Source organism: Dicentrarchus labrax, unplaced genomic scaffold (assembly GCF_905237075.1).
Source record: "Dicentrarchus labrax unplaced genomic scaffold, dlabrax2021, whole genome shotgun sequence".
Lineage (NCBI taxonomy): Eukaryota > Metazoa > Chordata > Actinopteri > Moronidae > Dicentrarchus > Dicentrarchus labrax.
In genome coordinates this window covers 14,002,444-14,008,443 of record NW_026136708.1, presented here as the reverse complement: position 1 = coordinate 14,008,443, position 6,000 = coordinate 14,002,444, and positions in this window count along the sequence as shown.

Here is a 6,000-nt window from a genome sequence, read left to right as displayed (position 1 = left end):
ATGCTCCAGAAACCCAATCTGATTTACTTGTGTTACCACAGTAGCTAATCGTGTTGATCCCGCAGTTAATCTTCACCATTTTTTGGGACTTCCGGCTAAAGCAAAGCAGACTGTAATGACCTCATTGAACTGCGAGTCTGAGCAATGAAGCGATGTAAACCACTTTTGGTCAAGTCTTGCCTTGATCTTATCCCTCGAAATGACATGTGCAAGTGGCAATTAAGTGTTTTCTTATTTCTTCTGTCAAAGTGAGTTCCTTGTGTGAGTGCAGTCTAAAACAAAGGCCTTAATCTACCTACAAAGAGGGCTATTTTTCAGACAAACAAAAACCTCTTCCTTTCCTACTGCAGATGAAGGGGATTGGAATCATACACACTCAACTGAACATTAACAATAACATTAACTGAAATAGTAATACAAAGGAGTCACAATAAAATCTTTACCGTAGCTTAAAAATTATGCAAATGTGTCTGAACATTTCGAGGAGCTGATGATATATAATACACATACAGAATGCACACCAGGTAACACTTGGACAAATGCTTAAAATTGTGACCCTGTATATACTGGCCAGTAAGTCATACAGAAATAGAAACCAACCAAAACATGACAAAAATTGTCGGATAACAGAATACAAGAATACAAACATACCCAGACAGCTCTGTGCTATGGGCGCATTTTTGTCAATGCTAATGCCCACCCCTAGTATTTACACAGGTTTTAAATATATGTTCACAAGCTATATATTTAGTTCCAAGTTTAGCCTGTTAGCCTGTATGTATCGGGTTAACCTTCGCCTTGAGGGGGGATGTGGTCTCTGTGATTTCTATTAGCACCCATTTACCACCTGGAACACCCCGGAGCTGTGGCATTCTCCTCCATTAATAGACAAGTGGTTGGTGCCAGACTCTGAGCAGGCAGAGCAGGGTAACATCTGGCCACTGCCGCCACAGCCTGGTTATACTGGGCACGTCTGACATGCCTGCCTCTCTCTCGCTCTCATATTGGACTTTAATTGCATCCAGGCTGTCCAGTAGCCGACGGAGAGGGGTTTCCTCAGGCGCGTCCAGAGAGTTGGCCTGGCAGCAGCACTTCCCTTTAACTAATGTGAATGGCAGAGGGAAAAACACAGATGATGTTATGTACACACATGGTGAGGCCCGAATAAGCACAGAGAAAGACACACATACAGGCCGATGCACTCTCGCTTGCACAGATTTTATGGCTTGCAGTAAAAAATAAATAATGCTCTCTGCATGACTCCAACATGAAGTAGAACAGGAGGTATTTGGGGGAAATTTCTCTTTAACAGCTGTCAGCTCCGATCTTATTTTTCATTTAAAATGTAGCATAACTATTGTTTGGTGAACCTGCTGAACTTATCAGTGGCTACACTGACATTCATCTAGATCCTTGGAGAATTCAGTCTGTTTGTCATGTTGATCTTATAACCTTGAAAACTTGGTAGTTATATACAGATGTTTTATAAGATGTAGTTTGGTATACATCTTGTACGTTTGCTGTTACTGTTGTCCTTGCTTCCTTCCCTCGCTTCCTCTCCTTTCTTAACCACCATTTTCTTAATTAACTTACTTAGTTTTTTTTCCTTTTTTTGCCTCTCCTACTTTTCAGGAGGCCTCTGCCTCCCTGTCACCTACTGTACCTTCATCCAATCATCCTTATTTCTCTGTTTCTTCAAGCCTGCATAGCATCCCATCTCATTCTTCATACTTTCTTTTTGAGGTCCAACACTAATTCACGTATTTGGTTAAACTAAAAAGCCCAATTAATGACACTGGACTCTGATAAATTCCAATCTGTGTTAAGATAAAAGACATAAACTTCACTCATCCACCGCGGGCATTGTCTCTGTCTAGTGAAGCACACAGAAAGACGACAACAGAGCATGTCAGTGGAAGTGGAGATAAGTAGAAGCTGATGTAGCGTGGTGACCCTGCTCAGAGGGCAGTGTTGACTGACGCACAGTGGTGTCGTGTGCAGACAGAAACATGTCAAACAAGCAGAATATCTCTTTAACTCTTTCCAGGGGTGTAAAGGAGAGTAAATCCAGTAATTTGAGCTACAAATACAAAGGTTGAACTTAAGAGAAGCAGTTATGCTTTTGGAAAATCTCAACGGATTGTGAAAAAGGGCCTGTAATTCAAACTCAGGAACATACAACTCTTACCTTATTTATTGTAGGTCATCATAAACTGGCAAACCAAAAAGTCACTTTATTCTGAAAATACAACTGATTTGTGTTTGTGATCTACAGCTCATAATTTTGCTATGGATATAGAGTAAAAATAAGTAACCTTAAAAATAATTATTTGTAAGCACCACTCAAAAGTGTTGCATGCCCAACGGTGCACACAACAACAACAACAACAACATCAACAACAACAACAACAACAACAACGCTGAAAGAAATTCTGGGACAAATTAGAAAGTAGTATTTAGTAGTTTGGTTAGTCTTCCTTCTGTCTGTTATGTTGGTCCGCAGGCTGGGACCACACACCTCTGACCGACAGCTGTTTTGTTTTTAGCTCTTGCAAACCCTATCAAGCTCATTTGTGGTTCACTGAAACCATCCACTCCCCTCAATGTGGCCCACTCCGCTCTGGATGAAGGGTGAGGGACCCTTGAACAAACCAGTTACAGATTTAAATGGATCATTTCCACACTGATAATCACGAACCAAGATCTCTGTGGTAGATTACATCTAATTCCTTGGCCTCGTTAAGGCTGGAGACACGTTTGAGTCTAATTTTTTTGGACAAGTTTACAGACATGATGGTTACACCAGGCTTAACCCTCATCAGGATGTATGCTTTAAATGGCTTCATTAGTGGGGATGCTGACTAGCCAGCACATTTGAGCCCACTATTTACCCTTTGGTCACTGTCTTAAAGCAAAGGCCTCACGCATGCTTTGAGGTGATGGAAAAATGAGAGCAATTCTGCCTTTTTGTGGTCTGCATCATAAAGCTCTTTAATTCCTAAATTGCCATGTAGATAACACCATAAGTACATGCTTTCTAAGTGAGCAGAACGCTTTAAATGTTAAACAATGTAATTAGAGGAGCTTCAGGGATAAAAATAGCAAATATGTAAGTGTTTTGGTACAATCATTGGATGCAATGCAGAAATGTTATGCAAACACTTGAAAACACAAATCTACAGATTTATTGTGAGCCAGTTTTATTCCTGTTACCTCCATATTGTTTCTAAATGAGTTTGCGAGTGAGTATAGATTTTTTATTTTTATTTTTAAAACTTCATTATGGCTTTAGATAAATCCTATGAAAGATATGAATACTTTGTAAAACCATTGATCTAATATAATAAAAAAAACAATTATGTCTAGGACTGCAATAATGATTATTTTCATCAATTATTTTCTTGATTTTAATTAATGTATTAAACTAAAAAAGAGGTGGTCCTGACATAGTTAATCATAGCTTCAAGATGAAGGTCTAAACAATAGCCACACTTACACTGTATATGGCACTTACTCTGTAAAATAGTGCCTTAGTCTTTATGCTTGAAGGTTAATGTTTTTTCATAGATGTATATAAATGATTTTAATGGAGGTGGTCTGCTATGAAACATTAAAGGAAACTCCTGAAACTACTAATCTAAAGTCTGTTAAAGGCAGCATTCTCACCAAATATCACTTCTACTTGCATTCAGCTTAAGTTCCAAAACCCAAACTGACTTACCTGGCCTCCATCACGTGCCCATTAACTCTCACAGACTCCATAATTATGAGGGATGTCCCACTCTAGCAGATGACAGCTGAAACAGTTTAGTGGCTCTTTTAAAATGAAGGTCAGAGATTTTTTTTTGTACTACTGAGTTGTTTGATGACACAAACACCAAAGTGTACAGTAGATGAAAGACACTGGTCAGGATTATACCATTACAACCCATTGTAGGTTTGTACTGATGTTACCCTGTCATTTTCATAGTCTGCCAACCCGGCGCTAGTGAATTAGGTCACAATGTCTGTCGCCTGTGAACGGGAAGCAGCCAGTGTTTTGGATTGTGTAGTATTGGATCAGTATTGCAGAGGTTTTTACCACAAACTCAACATCACATAAACTGAATGGCAAAAGTCTAACGGTTCTATATTAATACTTGATGGAAACGACTGGGTAATGTTTTTACAGCGGTTGCATTTTTCTGTCATAATCATTTATATTTCTCAACCCCTTTTAGCTGAATGGTTAAATTTTTTGTAGTCATCAATGGTGTGCCTTTATCCAGAAAGATGTGATGGTTGAAGTCAACAGAAAGAAAGAAAGCCCATAAGTTCATTGGCTACAGTGATGATTCTTTTGTAATTTTGGGAGCAATTCATTTTGGATATTATTGGTGACATCCTATCGAGAGCAATATACTATTATACTACTAAGGTTGGTTTGGTGACATATAATGCTATTAATAATCATTATAGAACAGTGTCCCTTCAAATTGTCTAGCTAGTGGCTGTGATAAGTGAAGTTAAACAATTGTACCTGTATCAGAATCCTATAAGGACATTAAAAGCTGGATTTAAATACCTAGAAATCATGTAATAAAATTGTAGTAAACCCTACACAGCACGGCCACAATTGTATCTATGATCCTATGTACCCTGTGAGTATGGTGGGTATGATGCAGTGAATTAGCCATGCTGCCATTTTACAAACATTACACAATGCACAGCTGTATGGTTCTGTGTATTTATGTAGCTATAATTCACTCACTTTTCTATTGGTTTTCCAATCCTTTTATCTTTACACCAAGAAAACCAATAGACCATTGGGGAAAGTATTTTTCTCAGTCAACCTCATGGTTTGGGTCAGGGCAGGTGTATTTTTACATAAAATTCTTGCTTTATTTGACTTTAAAAGTGTTTCGGTATACCTGAAATGAGTTTCTGTCTGCAACATTCTTTCTTTTATAAACCATACATGGTTAGTTAAGGGACGTCTTATAAGACAGAACCGCATATTGTCTGTGTGCATATGTATAGCTACAGTACTGTATAAGGAGCCCACTGTTCTCGTAAGCTGCCACGTTCTGGGCAGTAGCCTGTAAGTTCTCCAAGGAATGTTAGTAATTAGCTCAGTAATCACAAGCTTTAGGAAATCTGCAGGAAAACAGACTTTATCGCTGTGTGAAAGTCTTCTGTCTGCACTAGTATGGCTTTCTAAAAGGCTGGTTTTATTGTAATGTTAAAGCTAGCAACTATGTAGGGTTGGTCCAGCATGAGCCAGTCTGAGAGGAGTTTCATTAGAAAAGATGAATAAAGATTTAGCATTGAGGTTCAACATAATCTTGAAACTAAAATGTGTCTACACATCCCCTTTAAATGTTCTATTTTTGGGTGGGGTGGTCCCTTCTCTTGGACTGACACAGGGCTCAGAGAGGAGAGGCAGCGGAGAGAGGTGTAAAACAAAAGATCGGATCAGGTCAATAAAGCTCAACGTAGCCAATACTGAACGTAAAAAAATGCCTTGATCGGACTGGGACATCCCTAAAATTAGCAGTGGGGGTCAAGCAGGACCACAGGATTTAAATGTGTACAGATAAAGAGGGAGAGGAAGAGAGAGGAGCTCAGTGCATCATGCATAGTCCCCCTGCAGCATAACTAAGGGATGGTTCAGGACTCCCATGAGCCAGACCTAACTAAGCTTTATCAAAGAGGGACGTCTTAAGCCTACTCTTAAAAATGGAGGGAGTGTAAGCCTCCCAAACCGAAGCTGGAAACTGATTCCACAGGAGTGGAACTTGGTAGCTAAACGCTCTGGCTTCTGTTCTACTTTTGGAGACTACAGCAGATGCTGCTATCTACAGTGTAATATAAACTAAATTGCACAAAAAGTTTACTCTTCTAACACTGTTCTGTCTCAGCTCAGATCATATCCATACTATGATTGAGTTCACACAGTTTCCATGAAAATTATCCACCTGTTGCCCAAAGGGCCTAACCTGCTGGGGTAGGTGTTAATGT